This window comes from Suricata suricatta, chromosome X, assembly GCF_006229205.1.
Source record: "Suricata suricatta isolate VVHF042 chromosome X, meerkat_22Aug2017_6uvM2_HiC, whole genome shotgun sequence".
Taxonomy (NCBI): domain Eukaryota; kingdom Metazoa; phylum Chordata; class Mammalia; order Carnivora; family Herpestidae; genus Suricata; species Suricata suricatta.
In genome coordinates, this window is record NC_043717.1 from 85,578,100 (window position 1) to 85,596,934 (window position 18,835).

Below are 18,835 nucleotides of genomic sequence, written 5' to 3' on the forward strand. Positions count from 1 at the left end.
CTTGAAAAGTCTTTTTTCATGTGTGTGTTGTGTGATGGACATGGGAGAGTATGAAAAGGCAGGAGAAAATGTTCACATTGATCTTGTATTCTGCCCAATTTTTTTTTTCAATTATACTGAAACAAATGGCTGATTTTTTGGTTGTTGTGGGATTGTTTTTGTTTTTTGAGCTCAGGAGCTAAAACTTTGTCACTGTTATTTTTGGAGCTTATCCTAATAACTACCCCTACAAATTCTGGGAGCTGTTACTCTGGATGCACAGATTCTGGTCAGAGACTTTGTTCACCTCTGACTTCTGCCATAATGGGAGGCAGAGCCCCCATAGACGTTAGGAAAGTCTCAGCAATGGCCTTGCATAACTTGGAGGGGAGAAGCAGGGAAGGGGGACCTATGTTAAGGAATCCAAATGCAATGATTTACTCGTGAGAAAAATGCAGAGGCATACTGTCTTCAAGTATTAACGGATGGGTTTTTATTCTCTTTTTACCCCTCATTACCCCTCAACATTTCCCATTAAAATTAGACCTTGAGGCTGAGACTTATTACCTCAGGCAAGAGCCCAGTGCTGAAACAGAGTCACATTCTCAGAGTTTACTTTGGAATTAGACGCCTGAAGCCCTTGGCAGAACCACTGACTCAATAGATACAGCTTTGGACTGGAAACCCCAAGATTTTGAGAGAGAAAAAGGTTTGGAGTTTCAAGAATTTAAAGACTTAGCAAAAAGACTTAAAGCACAAAGGTTATCACACAAACAAAGGAGTTGGGGAGAATTTATGGTGAAAGAAGAGCCAATTTTCCTCATACAAAATGAAATTAAGTTAGATTAGCTGAGGAAGGGGGAGAATTGAAAGTCATTTCTGGGAAGAGTGGTGACGGAAACCCCAGAAATATTTGGAGAACATTTAGAGAAGAGACCTCTGTTTAACTTCCCTGACGAAAGCTCAAGAAAACAGCAAGTTTTGCAAAAATCATGGCCAGACATGTCTAGAGAGAGAGGACCAGAAGGTCTTCCAAATATCCTAAGATCCCAGAGGGTGACAGGAAGATAGGTCAAGTGCCCTCAAGAATGGTACAAATGACTGAAAGATGTGAAAGATGGGTAGGAGCCTTGAAATTTGAATCAGGAAACACAGACAATGAATTCCGTATTAACAGTGCAACATACATCTGGTCAGGACTGTAGACATAAGGAGACACTGTAATAGGGATAAAGACCAACAACGCAAATATAATAGGAGCTCAATTCCCCTCCTCAGACACCAAAAGCAGAGAATGATCACATACAAAATACCCTGCCTTCCACTTTGGTACTTAGATAGTAGATACCCCATAGACAATAGTTAGATAGATAGCTACCCCATAAAAGAAGGGAGAAGGACAAAACCTTGATTTTTACTGGGTTTTTCCTTGAAAAAAAATGCTTAATCACACATTTGACTAGGAAAACCTTTTTTTTTTCCATTTGAGCAGTAAAGTGTAATGTAAAAAATTAGTGTTATTTTGTAGTTTAATATTTTTTCTTTTATAGTTTATTGTCAAGTTGGTTTCCATATAACACCCAGTGCTCATCCCAACAAGTGCCCACCTCCATGCCCATCACCCCTTTTGCCCTTCTCCCTCACCCCCATCAACCCTCATTTTGTTCTCAGTATTTAAGAGTCTCTTATTGTTTGCCTCCCTCCCTCTCCTTAACTATTTTCCCCTCCCCCTCCCCCATGGTCCTCTGTTAAATTTCTCCTGTTTCACATATTAGTGAAAACATATGGTATTCGTCCTTCTCTGCCTGACTCATTTCACTTAGCATAACACCCTTGAGTTCCATCCACGCTGCTACAAATGGAAAGATTGCATTCTTTCTCATTGCCATGTAATACTCCATTGTATATATAAACCACATCTTCTTGATCTATTCATCAGGTGATGGACATGTAGGCTCCTTCCATGATTTGGGTATTGTTGACATTGCTGCTATGAACATTGGGGTACATGTGCTCCTATGCATCAGCACTCCTGTATCCCTTGGGTAAATCCCCAGCAGTGCTATTGCTGGGTCATAGGGGAGTTCTATTGATAGATTTTTGAGGAACCTCCACACTGTTTTCCAGAGCAGCTGCATCAGTTTACATTCCCACCAACAGTGTAGGAAGGTGCCCGTTTCTCCACATCCTCTCCGGTATCTATAGTCTCCTGATATGTTCGTTTTAGCCAAGGAGTACCTTTCTTTAATTGTCAACATTAAGATTTCTGAGACTAAACAGAATATGGACTAGAAAGAGTACTGGGAAAGGAGAATCACATCTTTACATACTTGAATTTGACTATAAAAATCATACCTACAGAAGGCATTCTATTGCTGCTGCATAAGTCACCACACACTTAGTGGCTTAAAGGAACACAAATTTATTATCTGATAGTTCTAGAGATTAGAAGTTCTGAAATCAAGATATCAACAAGGGTGTACTCCTTCTGGAGGCTCTAGAGGAGAATCTGTTTGTTTAGCTTGTCTAGCTTCTAGCGACAAATTTTGGTCCTTGGTTCTTAGCCCCTTCCTCCATCTTCCAGCAACAAAGCATCTTTCCCTACTTAACCCCTCTCTCCTCCCTTCCTCATGTCTCATTCTTTGACTCAGATTCTCCTATGTCCCTCTTTCCCTTATATGGCCCCTTGTGATTACACTGGACCCACCCACATAATCCAGTATAATCTCCCCAACTCAAGACGCTTAACTTAATCACATCTGCAAAGTCCCCTTTCCATCTAAGCGAACATTCACAGGTTTTGGGGATTAGGATATGGATATCTTTAAAGGGCCATTATGCTCACCTATCACACAGGATGATCTGAGCTATGAACCCAAGACCCAGAAAGCTTCACCCTTCTATAGATCATTTTTGGTAAGGACCCGCAGAGCCAAATGCTTAGGAGCATAGTCTTCTACACAAGGCTAATGATCACAGCTGATCTTCAGCCATTATGGACTGATATGGCCCTCCCAGTAATTCACAGCCAGAATCTGTACTGATTGGCTGGTGCCTGCACTGTATCAGTTGTTAAACATTTTGACTCTCGCCCCTGGTGACAATGACAAGTTGAGAAGTGCCACCCTGATGCTGTGAGCAAGTAGAGTGAGTCCCTTGAGCAAGTCAGCCTACAGAGCTAAATGGGCTGAATAAGGCAGGGTTGTGGAGAATTAGGTGGATGAAGGAGGTAAATAAAAATGATTCTGTTTTCTATACATATGTCCTGGATAACATTCAGAACAGGCTAGTGTTTCTAGCAATTAAAAAGCATGTAGTACATATCTCCACATCCTCTTCTCTGTGATTTCTAACGACGATGTAGGTGACTAATTCCCAGACCCCAAGGGACATATTCATTCCTTCATTCCACCATTTTCCATCTCTGCTCAGTGTCAGGCGTTTTCTAGGTGCTGGACATGCAGTGGCAAACAGTGCCAGATAGTCTGCTGCAGGGTTCTCAAAACTTCAGTGTATATCAGGATTGTTCAGTAAAATACGCTTCCAGAGCTATCCTAAAGACAGGTTCCTGAGCCCCTCACTTAGAGAGTCTTTTTCAGAGGGCTTGGGGCAACTCAGGAATTTACGTATTATAAATTATTGACAGCTGGAAGCGGAAATGTTCTTGTGAAGAGGGCTGACTTACAGAGAGGAACTCATGACGGTGGCAATGGTATAAAAGAATCCTCAGAGCTAATCACCTACCATCTGTCTTCATTTCTGCTGAACCATCCATCATATGTGTTGCATCATACAAGTACGAGACTCAGTTTACATAAATGCTAACATGTCTACAGTCTCCCATCTCCACTTGGAAATCCCAGGTGGTCATTTGTTCATTTTGATCAACACCATAAATCTTGTATCATTATCTGCTTATTTATTTCAGTAACACTGGGAGCAGTCTAGATCAAAAAGTAACGCGTCTCTAGATCAGAAGGTTCTCTTCAAGGTTTTACTTAGAAGGCAGGCTGATCATTTTGACTTTCAACTATTATATCAAAGACAGACTCTGCTTTATTGTGCTAGAAGTCTTATCTGTGTTGATGGCTAGGACACTCAGGAAGTTTGACATCTCTAGGTAAAACATGTTCCGCTGACAGATTCTTTTATGGGAAATTGGTCCCCACACAGCCCTTGTTAAGTTGGCTGTGAAACACATGATTCCACTTTGCCAGCTACAGTTCTTTAGACTAGAGATGGACACCTAACCAGAGAAGGTCAGCCACAGACTCATAACTGACCTATGGCATGGCCTGGCATAAAGAGATCAGCTCTGAAAGAGGTGAGCTAACTCAATAATTTCCTTTCCTGGTAGTTTAAAAAAGCCACAGAAAAGTCACAGGGTAATTGCAAGTTAGCTATAGGAACTGAACTGAAAGGTCATTAACAAGGCAAATGGAGGATTTATGCAGCATAGGCACTGGGGCATGGCAGAAGAATTTGTAGGAAAAGAACACAAAATTTGAAACTAGGCACAAGGCTTAGGAAGGGACTCGTGAAAGTGAGGAGCCATGAAGCTTGAGTTGTTTAGGTAGTAGTGTACTAGAGTCAGCCCATACCCGTTTGTGGGGGATAAATGTTAAATTTTCAGGAATTTTGCAAGCTCATTCAGGTCAGGTTGGTAGCTTGAAATAAGCCATGGTGAGAATATTCAAGCCACAGAGATTTAAAAATGTGACAAATCAGGACATTTTCCTCTCCCCCATTCTAAGAGCCAGTTATTAAACATCGACCAGTACATCATTTCATTTGCTTCTTGATAGGAAAGAACCTATGGCCATTGGGCTGATTTGGTTAGTGGCACAGTCATTAGGAACCACGTGGAAAATGGGTAAGCAGAAGATACAGAAGAGAGGAGCAAATAGAGCAGATTCACAGAGGGAAGCAGATAAATAATGAGAGAGACTTCCCCCCGGAGAAAGAATCTCCTTTCTGGATGATATTTTAGTTTGGTTACCAGTTTCAGTGAGGTCTAGCCGCATTTCATTTCCTTCATTTGGATTTGAATGCCACTTTCCTTTGTCAAATCACCCTCCCTGGGGTCACGTGGGTGGTTCATTTGGCTAAGCATCCAACTTCAGCTCAGGTCATGATCTCACGGCCCATGAGTTCCAGCCCTGCATTGAGCTCTGTGCTGACAGCTCAGAGCCTGGAGCCTGCTTTGGATTCTGTGTCTCCCTCTCTCCCTGCACCTCCCCCACTCACACTCTGTCTCTCTCTCTCTCTCTCTCTCAAAAATAAATAAACTTTAAAACAAAATTTTTTAAATCACCCTCCCTTTACATGAATTAGCCTGAGTGGGCCTCTATTCCTTGCAACCAAAATAACTTTAACCCACAATATTAGTGAGACTAGGAAAAATCAAGGATTCTTTATGAAATTGGCTCTTCAGTCACAGACTAGAGCTCTTACCCAAGCCAAGAATGTTACAAATATATTTCATTGGGTGGGAAATGATGGATGACTCATAGAAAATCCACTCCTTTCTAGAAAATTAATTATTTTGAATATATAAAGTTTGAGATGCCTATTAGATATGAAAATGGAGATTTCAAGTTATCAGTTATAAATCTTGAGTTTAGAGGAGACATCAGATTTGGAGATGTGAATTTAGGAGCCATTGGCATATAAGCAATACTGAAAATCAGGGGACTAAATAAAATCATTTGGAGAGAGTGTATAGATAGAGAAGAAAAGGTGGGCCAGGACTGAGTCCTAGGGCATTTCTACATTTAGAAATAGGGCAGAGGAAAGGAGCCAGCAAAGCAGATTAAGAATGAACAGCCACTAGTTATGAAGGAAATATGGTGTCCTAGAAACCAAAAAAAGAAGTGATTTCAAGAATAAGGTAGTGGTCAATTGTGTCAGATGTTTACAAGAAGTCTATTAAGTGCGCCTGAAACTAAAGTAACATTGTATGTCAACTACACTTCAATTTAAATAATGAAATTTAAAAAAATAAAATAAGTAAAAAAAAAAACAACAAAGATTAGAAATTGGCCACTGGACTTGGAAATAGAAAAGTCATTGCAGTATTAAAGACAAAAGCCTGATTGTGGTTGGTTGAATAGAGAGAATGGGTCATGAGGAAATGGAGAAAGCAACAGTGAACGAATCTTTTAAATAAATTTTTCATGAAATGGATCAAGAAAATGGGATAGTATCAGGAGGGAGAGATGTGAGATCAAGGGAAATACAAGAACATATTCATATAGACAAAGAGAGGGAATAATATTCCACCACAAAAGAAGAATTGACAATGCAGAACAGAGAGAAGACAACGACAGGGGAAAAGTCCTTGACAAATCAAGAGCAGATGGGATCCAGAGCACAAGGGGAGGGATTGCCTTTGCTAGAAACAAAGAAATCTGTAGGTTCAACAGATTTAATAGTAGAAAGGTGAGGGAACTCCCCTATGATAATGTGGTTTTGGATGGCGAGGGGAGTGTTTTAGGAGTTTCCGCAGAGAGGAAAATGAATGAAAGGACTATTAAAGTGCAGAAAGGCAAATATGCAAAGACAGTATACTAGAATTCCTAGGCCTCTAAGTCTGAAATTTGTGGACACAAATTTAAAGTGAGACCAGTTGGCACATGGACTAGTTTTCTGTTGATGCCATGACAGATGGCCACAGACTTCACGGTTTAAAACAACACAAATTTACCTGACAGCCCTGTAGTCAAAAGCCCATCGTGGGGCTCCCTGGGATAAAGTCCAAGATATCTGCTTTCCTTTCTGGAGGGTCTAAGAAAGAATCCGTTTCTGGGACACCTGGGTGGCTCAGTCAGTTAAGCCTCTGACTTCGCCTCAGGTCATGATCTCACATTCGTGGGTTCGAGCCCTGCATTGGTCTCTGTGCTGATACCTCAGAGCCTGGAGCCTGCTTCGGGTTCTGTGTCTCCCTCTCTCTCTGGCCCTCCCCCTCTCATGTTCTGTCTCTCAAAAATAAATAAAACATTAAAAAAACCCCATAAAAAGAATCCATTTCCTTACCCTTTCCAGCATGCCTTGGGCCATGCACATTCTATCTTCAAAACCAGCAACACCAGGAGTCCTGCTGCTGCATCTCTCTCTAACCACAGCTGAGAAAGCTTCTCTACTTTTAAGGTCTCATGGATTTAGATTGGGCCCACCTGGATAATCCAAGTTTGCCTCCCCTGTCTCAAGGTCTTAATCACATCCGCAAAGCCCTTTTGCCATATAAGGTAACATTCGTGGGTTACTGGGGGTAGGACACAGATATCTTTGAAGGGCCATTTTTCTGATGAGCACAGAATGATTGTATATTTTTCCCAATAGTGGCCACTGCTCATGTACAGGCCTGGAATAGGCAGAGAGAAAGATATTAACAGAGCTTGCAGGAAAAAAAAAACAGCTGAGGGAGAGATGGGCAAGAGTTGAAGAGGTACATAGGGAAAGGACTCTAATGATAATTAAGATCATGATTTTGGGGGCACCTGAGTGGCTCAGTCGGTTAAATGTCTGACTTCAGTTCAGGTCATGATCTCACAGTTCATGAGTTTGAGCCCCACATCAGGATCGCGCTCTCTCTCTCTCTCTCTCTCTCTCTCTCTCTCTCTCAAAAATAAATAAACATTAAAAAAAACCTTTTTAAGGGGCGCCTGGGTGGCTCAGTCAGTTAAGCATCCGACTTCAGCTCAGGTCATGATCTCACAGTTTGTGAGTTCAAGCCCCACATCAAGCTCTGTGCTGACAGCTCAGAGCCTGGAGCCTGCTTCAGATTCTATGTCTCCGCTTCTTTCTGCCTCTGCTCATGCTCTCTCTAGCTCTCTCTCTGTTTCTCAATAATAAATAAATGTTTTTCAAAAACTTAAAAAAAATAATGAATAAAAAAAGGTTTTGGAGGTGGTTCAGTTTTTGTTGAGGACAATTCAAGGATATGACCCTGAGATTGGGCTGATCAGACAGAATAAAGAAAAAGACCATTGGAAATGAGGTCAAGAAACTGAAGAGCCAGAGGATTGGATGAATCTTCCAAATGAATGTTGAAGTCACCAAGAATATTAATATTAAGGATGGAGAGAAAGAAAGTGGATCAAGTATTGAAGTGGTTTTTTTTCAAGTTTTAGTTTAAATTCCAGTTAGTTAACATACAGTGTTACAGTGTAATATTAGTTTCAGGTACAGAATTTAGTAATTCTACACTTTCACACAACACCCAGTTATCAGTCATCCCAACAAGTGCCCATGCCCCTGTCCACCTCCCCTCTGGTAACCATCACTTTGTTCTCTAGAGTTAAAAGTCTGTTTCTTGGTTTCTCTCTCTCTCTCTCTTTCTCTCTGTCTCTGTCTCTGTCTCTCTCTCTCTCTCTCTCTCTGTCGTTTCTTAAATTCCATGTACAACTAAAATCATATAGTATTTGTCTTTCTCTGACTTATTTCGCTTAGCATAATACTCGCTAGCTCCATCCACGTCATTGCAAAGGGCAAGATTTCATTCTTTTTCATGGCTAAATAATATTTTTTTTGAGAGAGAGGAGAGAGAGAGCAGGGAAGGGGCAGAGAGAGGGGGAGAGAAAAATTCCAAGCAGGCTCTGCACTGTCAGCACAGAGCCTGATGTGGAGCTTGAACCCATGAACCACGAGATCATGACCTGAGCCAAAACTAAGAGTCAAACGCTTAATTACCGAGCCACTCAGGTGCCCTGTATATACAACTTCTTGATGCATTCATCAGTTAATGTACATTTGGGTTCTTTCCATCATTTGGCTGTTATTGATAACGCTGCTAAGAACACTGGCGTGCATGGAGCCCTTCAAATCAGTATTTTTGTATCCTTAAGTATTTATTGAATGAAAGGAAGCGACTGGTTTAGAGGATAACAAGGAGAGGTAGCAGGTGGCAGATTAGGATGGCATGACACAGAAAGGACCTAGGTTGCCTAAAGGAAAAAAGAGAAATCAAAGCAAGGAGAACACCTCCCCCACCTCTCCTGAGAACCAGTCCTATAAATAGATGAAGAGTTTCTATCATACAAAGGGCAGAGGTATGAAATAAGCCTGCCACCTAAAACCTAGCACGTAGTATCTTGGAATGCACCTCGAGAACCTGCATACTAGAATTCCAACAAAATCTGGCCTCATGTTCTAGCACGCAGCACGTGTCGGTCTCCATGCTCAGGCAAATTATATTTGGCTTGAGCTTCAACCCCAGCCTTCACAGGGCCAAACGGCCAAGTACATACTTCAATAACATATTTTGCATTCTGGAATTTGTATAAGATTATTATCCATGACTCCATGAAGTTAACCATCACATCGAATAGGCACACCAATATCAGTAATAGAAACAAAGCACACCGTTGCGACTTATTACCAATATCTGAACATTCACTTGAAAAACAGGTGGGCATTCTTGTTGAACCCTGAAGTAAAATCTTCTGTGTTTTATATATTGAAATTCTCATTAACCGGTTGAAATGTAAATATATCCATATTAATGAAATAATAAAATCTTTTAGTAATTAGCAAAGACTGTGAAAGCTATTTTTAAATACAAAAGCAATTATTAAAGACTTGCAAATGGTTAAATAAATTGGGAAGCAGATTGATAATTAATGCAAATATTAAAAGGATGCCTGAGCCAGATAAAATTAGAAAGAATGTGGTATAGTTTTGAGTCACCAAATGTTTATAAATATTTACTATTACAAAGGCAAATACTTATATAATAATTATTATAAAATGATTATAAATACTATAATCATTATAAACACTGAATAATGGATATTAGATTTTATAATTTTCATCTTTATAAAATCATTTAATAGGGGCCCCTGGGTGGCTCAGTCAGTTAAGCGTCCGGCTTCGGCTCAGGTCATGAACTCACAGTTCGTGGGTTTGAGCCCCGCATTGGGCTCTGTGCTGACAGCTAGCTCAGAGCCTGGAGCCTGCTTCTGATTCTGTATCTCCCTCTGTCTCTGACCCTCCCCTGCTCAGGCTGTCTCTCTCTGTCTCTCAAAAATAAATAAAAAACAGAAAAAAAATTTGTTTAATCATTTGATATACTAATTAAATAAAGTGATATTTAAAACCTCTATTTGATTTAAAGATATTTAATTCCATTTATTCAAAGAAAAAGTCATAATTAAACATTATGCATATCTTAAGAGGAAGAATTAAAAACAGAATATTAATTTTACCATCCAAAATTTCGTGAGGAAAAGAACCCCAAAATCACATACAGAACCTCCATGATAAATTGTCTTTGATCCAGACAGAATAAAGAATACAGAGTAAGAGGGCTTCTGGTGGCTTAGTCATTAAGCATCCCACTTCTGCTTAGGTCATGATCTCACGGTTTGTGAGTTCGATCCCCACGACAGGCTCTGTGGGAGCCTGTTTCGGATTCTGTGTGTCTCTCTCTGCCCTCCCCCCCAACACCGGCCCCAAGCTTGCACTCTGTCTCTCTCTCTCTCTCTCTCTCAAAAATAAATAAACATTTTTTAAAAAAAAGAATACCGAGTAAGAGTAAAGAAGGAAGTGTTAGGGGCACTTAGGGGGCTCGCTCGGTTAAGAGTCTGACTCCTGGTGTCAGTTCAGGTCATAATCTCACAGTGTGTATGTTCAAGCCCTGTATCAGCCTAGAGCCTGCTTGTCTCTCTCTCTCTCTCTCTCTCTCTCTCTCTCTCTCTCTCTCTCTCTCTCTCTCTCTCTGGCTCCTTCCCCTCCCTCACCAAATAAACTTAAAAAATAAAAGAAGGAAGTGTTAGAGATAGATTGGTTACCCTATAACCATCCCTATAACTATCTTACTCTTGCATAAACCTCAGTTTAGGGGCACCTGGGTGGCTCAGTCAATTGAGAATTCGACTTCTGGTCAGGTTGTGATCTCACAGTTGGTGGGTTCAAGCCTCACATCCCGGTTTGTACTGACAGTGCAGAACCTGTTTCAGGTTCTCGGTCTCCCTCTCTCTCTGCACCTCCCCCACTCACACACACACACACACACACACACACACACACACACACTCTCTCTCTCTCTCTCTCTCTCTCTCTCTCTCTCTCTCTCTCTCTCAAAAATAAATAAATATTTAAAAAGTTTAAACCTCAGTTTAAAATGATTATCTGTTTAGGATTACCAATATGGAGTAGAATGACCCCGGGAATACTCCAACATCAGACAGTACCAAGATATTATGATTTCTATACCACAATGTTGCTTCATTTAACTACAAAAATGTATAAAAGAGAAATTTTACATTTATCTTTGTATATCATGAGTTCATCCTAGTTTGGTGAAATTTGGTTTTGGTTAAGTTTCATATTGATCCTGTAGTGTCATTTGGTTTTTATTTTTTTTAATTTTATTTTTTTATTCTGAGAGAGAGAGACAGAACAGGAGGGGCAGAGCAAGAGGGAGAGAGTGGGATCTCGAACTCATGAACAGTGAGCAGAAATCAAGAGTCAGACGTTGAAGTGACCAAGCCACCCAGGCACCCCAATTTTTAAACTGATATAATTCTTGTGCCATAATAGTCATCCTGTAAAAGTGTATAAATCAATGGTTTGTAGCATATTTGAAAAGTTGTACAATCATCACCATCATGTAGTTCCAGAACATTTTCATTACCCACAAAAGAAACCCATTCCCTGAGCCTGGGTGGCTCAGTCAGTTGAGTATCTAACTTCAGCTCAGGTCATGATCTCACAGTTTGTGGGTTTGAGCCCCACATCGGGCTCTGTGCTGACAGCTTGGAGCCTCCTTGGGATTCTGTGTTTCCCTCTCTCTTTGCTCCTCTCCTCCTCCTCTCTCTCTCTCCCCCTCTCTCACTCGAAAGCAAATAAACATTAAAAAATTGAAAAAGAAGAAACCCTATTCCCATTGCTGTTCTTTCTCCATTTCCTTCTACCCTAAGCCCCTGGTAACCACCAGTCCACTTTCTATCTCTCTGGATTTGCCTATTCTGGACATTTTATATAAATGGAATCAAATAATATGTAGCCTTTTGTGTCTGGCTTCTTTCACTTGGCATAATGCTTTCCAGGCTCATCCATTTTGTAGTGTGGATCAGAACTTCATTTCTTTTTATTGCCAAATAATATTCCATTGCACAGATAAGCCATATGTATTCATTCATGTATCACTTGAGGTACATTTGAATTGCTTTCACTTTGGCTCAGGGAACTTAATGAGTTCAGGACTATCATGGATAGTCCTCCTACACATATTTGAATATGAGGTTTTGAGTGGCCATATGTTTTCATTTTTCTTGGATATACACCTAGGAGTAGAATTGCTGGATCATATGGTAACTCTTTGCTCAATCTTTTGAGAAACTGCTAAAATTGTTTGCCAAAGTGGCTGCGCAATTTTACATCCCCATAAGAAATGGGCAGAAGACATGAATAGACACTTTTCCAAAGAAGACGTTCAAATGGCGAACAGACACATGAAACGATGCTCAATATCACTCATCATCAGGGAAATACAAATCAAAACCACACTGAGATACCACCTCACACCAGTCAGAGTGGCTAGAATGAACAACTCAGGAGACTACAGATGCTGGTGAGGATGTGGAGAGATGGGCACCCTCTTGCACTGTTGGTGAGAATGCAAACTGGTGCAGCCACTCTGGAAAACAGTGTGGAGATTCCTCAAAAAATTAAAAATAGAACTACCTTACAACCCAGCAATAGCACTATTAGGAATTTATCTTAGGGATACAGGAGTGCTGATGCATAGGGACACGTGTACCCCAATGTTCATAGCAGTGCTTTCAACAATAGCCAAATTATGGAAGGAGTCAAAATGCCCATCAACTGACGAATGGATAAAGAAGATGTGATTTTTATATACCAATGGAATACTACTTGGCGATGAAAAAGAATGAAATCCTACCATTTGCAGCAATGTGGATGAAACTAGAGGGTATTCTGCTAAGTAAAATAAATCAGTCAGAGAAAGACACCATCTGTTTTCACTCACATGTGGATCTTGAGAAGATTAACAGAAGACTATGGGAGAAGCGAAGGGGGAAAAATAGTTACAGATGGAGGGAGGCAAACCATAAGAGACTCTTAAACACAGAGAACAACCTGAGGGTGGATGGGGGCCGGGGGAGAGGGGAAAATGGGTGATGGGCATTGAAGAGGGCACTTGTTTGGATGAGCACTGGGTGTTGTATATAAGCGATGAATCTACCCCAAAAACCAAGAGCACACTTTGCACACTGTATGTTAGCCAATTTGACAATAAATTATATTAAAATTAATTAATTAATTAATTAATTAAATAAAATAAAAAGAAATACATGAGAGTTCCAATGTTCACTTCTCCTATTTTTCTCTCTGTGAGTAGCCGCTGAGACCACACAGGATTTCTGCACCTTCTCCTGGAATATTTTACTTAGCCTACTGGCCACCATTTTCTGGGGCCAGGTCCAGTAGGTTCACTGCCTTCTAGGCCTTGTCCTGCGTCCAAGTCCTAGCTTCCTGCTGTCTCCCCACTGACAACCTTCTACTGAGACCCTTGCCATATGCTTCATATCCAAATCCATATAATTACGACATATTTTGGATGGCTTCATTTTCCAGGTTATAATCTCCTATAATTACTTGATGAAAATTAATTATCAGCATCACTTATTCTTGAGTAGCTCTTTAAGTTTCATAAGAGACACTGTTTCATTTATTTCTTAACAACATGACAACAAGTACCATTATTCTTATTTTAGAGATAAAGAAACTAAAAGCTCACAAAAGTTAAATGACTTGCCTAATGTCACAGAGAGTACAACTGAAGAAAAAGATAATCTCTCTTTATTTCCTTCTGATGATAAAACTAAGAGTAATATAATTATTGACTGTGTCACTATTACTGGTAACACCAGAACCCAAACCTGAACTCCAAATCCTATTCTTCCACTGATTACATAATACAGGTAACTCCCCCCCTTTCAAAAGTTCACGTTAGGCCAACTGGCTTTTACCAAAGACCTACATTAGAACCTGTTTTCCCTAAATGAAAGAAATCGAAAGAGGATTTTCATTTCCATGAAAAAAGGTGAAAAGCCAAAACAGTGCTTAGCATTTGTTCTGTAGCGAGTCAGCCATTGTAGAAGCACCCAGAGCTGTGAGAGGGCCCCGCCCAGCTCCTTCCCCAGGAACAATACTCAGCATCTCCACGTCAGGCCAGCAGAGCTTTTAACTGTGTCTGTGAGCATCTGTGCTTTATCTACACTTATTTGGTGCATCTGTTAGCAAGATGTGTCCTAAGGCATCAGAAATGCTTAAGCGAGGTTATTTTTTGGGTGTGAGTATGCTCAAATTTTTTCCATATACATTAATGGCAATTGCTCCAATTTGGGATAGCGGTAGAGGAGAGGGGAAAGGGGGACCTGTACAGCTTCTCTGCCATAAAATAATTTGTATGAATTTTATTATGAGGACATCTTCCCAGATTATTTTTGGCAGCCTCCAAGTTCTCCAAAAGCTTTAAAAGAATTGTTCTAGCTTGTCTGCGTTGTCTGGCTTCCCTGCCTAGCATCAAACTCATTTAATTAATTGTGTTCTAAAAGAAATCAGTTTAGTCTACATGTGGCAACAGAAAAAGGGACAGAAGCCCAAAACTGTTCTTAATTTTTATAACATTCAACTAATAATTGCTATAGATTCCTCCCTAATACTGCAGTTCTTAATCAGTCCTTTTCTTCAGTGTTTGTAACACCTGCATTACCACCCTCACTGGTTCAAATTCAGACAGCTCAAGTGTAGTTTTCAAAAGTTTCATCAAATACTTTCAAGTTCACCCTACTCTCAGCCAAAACTTATTTGTACATATGAGCCTAGCCCTTGAGTCAAACAAGTTTCATTATTACCCTCTTTATACATCATGCTCACAACCCCAACAGTTTTGTTCATGCTGTTCCCTTAGACAGAAATACCCTTCCTCTTCCCTCTACAACAGAAAATCTATCTCCTCTCCATGCCTAACAAGAATCCAACCTCTTCTATAGAGCTTTCCCCCCACACCTGCAGTCCTCAGTGGCCTCTCTTCAAATTGCAACTGCACCATGATAGGGAATAAAGAAAACATTCATGGGTATTGCAATCCATGGGTTAAAAAATGATATCTTCCTGAGAAACCTCAGTTTCATTACTTGCACAAACTCTAACATTCATGATAACTTTAGTTAAATCATCAAGATAATCTCCTTCTGATAATAAAATTGAGAGCCATGTAATCATTTACAGTGAAAAAAATCTATTTGAAACCAAACTAACCAGAGGCACCTGGGTGGCTTGGTTGCTTGGGCATCTGACTTTGGCTCAGATCATGATCTCACAGTTGGTGGGTTTGAGCCCCATGTCAGGCTCTGTGCTGACAGCTAGCTCAGAGCCTGGGGCCTGTCTTTGGATTCTGTGTCTCCCTCTCTCTCTGATCTTCTCTTGCTCATGCTGTCTCTCTCTCTCTTTCTCTCAAAAATAAATAAAACATTAAAAACAATTTTTTAAAAAGAAACCAAACTAACCAAAACCCTTAATTAAGTAGAGTTCTTCTAAATACAACTTTTAAAATAATGAGGCAAAACAAACAAAAAATAAGCTGATTCAATTTTTAATTAACTTCCAGGGCATGACTTGTCTTGGTACATACTCAACCTCATGCCCAACATGTGTTCCATCCATTCTGGGAAATATTTCACTGATTCCTGAGATGATGAGCCTGTGAATCAACAAAAGTAAAGATGCTCACTAGATTCTACTTTCTAAGGCAGAAACGTAGACTCAGACTAAAAAAATTTCCAACAACATGAGGAAGAACAAAATAGGATTGTACTTTACCAAGGCAATCAAGACAGACTATTTAAAAGGAAGTGTAAAGTCCTCAAGGACAAAGACCAAGTCTTAGTCTTCTTTGTCCCCCTCACATACAGTTGAGTCTCAAGAAAGCTTTCCAAACAGAGCATTTCACTAGAAATTCCCCTATCCAGAGCTTCTCGACAGACCAATTTGGATGTTTTATTTAAAATTTCCTCAGAAGCTGAAAATATCTGCTGTGAATATTCAATTTAACGGCTTCATTTACATCAATCTTTTAGCCTTTTTTTTTTTTTTTTGATAATTTCTTCCTCTTGTCCTCTCTGTCATTGGCAGGCTTTCTTTTCTTTTCCAGAGGCCTATTGAGCACGGCACACTTTCAGTAACGTTCCACTTTCTACTTGTTTTTAAATCAACCATATGTGCCTCCATTAAGAAGTGCAGCTCTGATGATGCCGGCTTCCCTCTTAAAGAGTTCTGTTATAAAGAAGAATAAGAAACCTCGCTCACAGATCCAGGACTCTCCTAAGGATGAAGATCCTCTATGTTGCTATTTATTAGGGGCATTATTGCAAAATGGAATAACGTGCACCTTCTCTAAAATTTCAGCAGGCAAAAGCCCTGGTTTGGAAGGCCTTCACATGAACCAGCTTTCCCGGCAGCATAATGATGCTGGAAATTAGGAAAGCGATGGAGGACTCTTAGTCGGATTTAATAGGCTCGGGCACTTTCTAACACACCGCAGTGGATCAATTGAAGTTAATTATTATACAAGATTAAACCCCAAGTAACTACAGTACATCAAACCAATGCAAAAGGCTCTGGCTCAGGAAGGAGAAAAAACAAACATGAATTCTAGAGGCAAGACTTTTCTATCCAGTTCTTAACTCACTACATTTTGCATGTGAACATAATAGAATAATACAATACGAAATAGAGCATATGAAATTCTAAGAGTGAGATATAAACTTCACCCACTGTCTCTATGGAACACTTAACCTGGGGATCTAAAGGAATGGCTGTGAGTTTTTCTTAACGTTTCTGTTTATTTTTGGATAGTTGACCTGTCTTCTACTGCTTGCCCAGATTTGTATTTCCACCCACCGGGGACTCAACCTTTCATGATCATTAACCATTCCAAGAAAAAGAAGTATCTGAAGAAGCCACAAAAGCAAATAAATGGGATTTCACATTTATTCGCTGCCCGAGTCACTTCAAGGAAGCATGGCTAAGCCTGGAATAGGTGCATAATAAATAACTCTTGTAGGAGAGTTATTTAGGTTCTTTACAGACCTAACTGGGAGAGACAAAGGAACAAACTAGAAAGGAGGAAACAATGACAAGGCACATTTATGCTAACTCATGGTCATTAAGTGATAGTAATATACCTTGTTGGCAGGATATTTTTTAAATATCACCCATTTCTTCCTGACGGTTCCTTTTTCTTGCCCTTCCTCCCACTGAACGGCTAAGCAGCAGAAATGGCACAAAGCAGCGGGGAGCAAGAGGCATCTCACCTTGGCATTTGGGTTTCAAAAGCCTAGCAAAGGGCTCACGACACAAATAATGCTAGTGAAAAAGTAGAACTCACCCCAACCATCCCCCAGCAGACCAGGAAAACACTTCCTAGGACGAGAGAATTAAGAAAAGGTAGAGAGGAAGCAATGAGAATATAGATGCCAAGTGTTCCAACAGAAGGGGCCCGGGGAAAAAAACCCATAGGTTTTTGGTTTCTAAGAAATAGGAATTTTAGGTACCATTTTCAGATGAAGCCTTTGGGAGACAATAAGATACAGGAAGAACATGTCTAGGCAGAAACGGACTTAGACAGCCTCACAGCGCCTCACGACACCTCTCATAGAGCAAGAACAGCTGACTGATTTCTTTCTTTTTTTTTTTTTGAACTGGTCAGAAAGTTTAATACTCTAAACTTTAGGCAAATTAGTTAAAACAATAATACATGATCATAGTACAGAAGTCAAAAGGTACACAAGTCAAAAGGTACACAAGGGACGTACAGTGAAAAGTCAGTCTTCTGCTTCCCTTCCCCAGAAGTGGCCATGACCACTTTCTTTTTTTTTTTTTAATAGTTTCTCGTCAAATTGGTTTCCATACAACACCCAGTGCTCTTCCCCACAAGTGCCCTCCTCCATCACCACCACCTCTTCCCCCCTCCCCCTTTCCCTTCAGCCCTCAGTTCGTTTTCAGTATTCAATAGTCTCTCAAGTTTTGAATCCCTCTCTCTCCCCAACTCTCTTTCCCTCTTCCCTTCCCCCTGGTCCTCCATTAGGTTTCTCCTGTTCTCTTGTTAGACCTATGAGTGCAAATATATGGTATCTGTCCTTCTCTGCCTGACTTATTTCGCTTAGCACGACACCCTCGAGGTCCATGCACTTTCCTACAAATGGCGATATGTCATTCCCTCTCATTGCCATGTAGTACTCCATTGTGTAGATAAACCACATCTTCTTGATCCACTCATCCGGTGAAGGACATTTAGGCTCTTTCCATGTTTTGGCTATTGTAGACATTGCTGCTATGAACATTGGGGTACATGTGCTCCTATGCATCAGCTCCTCTGTATCCCTTGGGTAAATTCCTAGGAGTGCTATTGTTAAGCAATGCATTTTTAAGAGATCATACATAGGTGGCAAAATTATAAACAAAAGCAAGGAAATAATATAAGATCCAGGATTGGGGTCACCCCTGGGCGTGGGGCGGTGCTATAGAGTGTATGCTAAGAGCCTCTAAGGTATGGGAAAGGTACTGCATTTTAATATGAGTGGTAGATACAGGAGTAGCTGTTTTATTTTTAAAATTTATTTTTCCACCTCCTTGTTTAACTTTATTCCTAGATATTTTATTTTTTGTTGCAATGGAAAATAGAATTATTTTCTTAATTTCTCTTTCTGCTGCTTCACTATTAGTGTATAGAAATGGAACATGTTTCTGAAATTTCTGTGAAATTTCCAAACTGACTACAATTAAGCTTCCAAACCCTGTTGGAATGAAAATTTCAAGTTGAAAT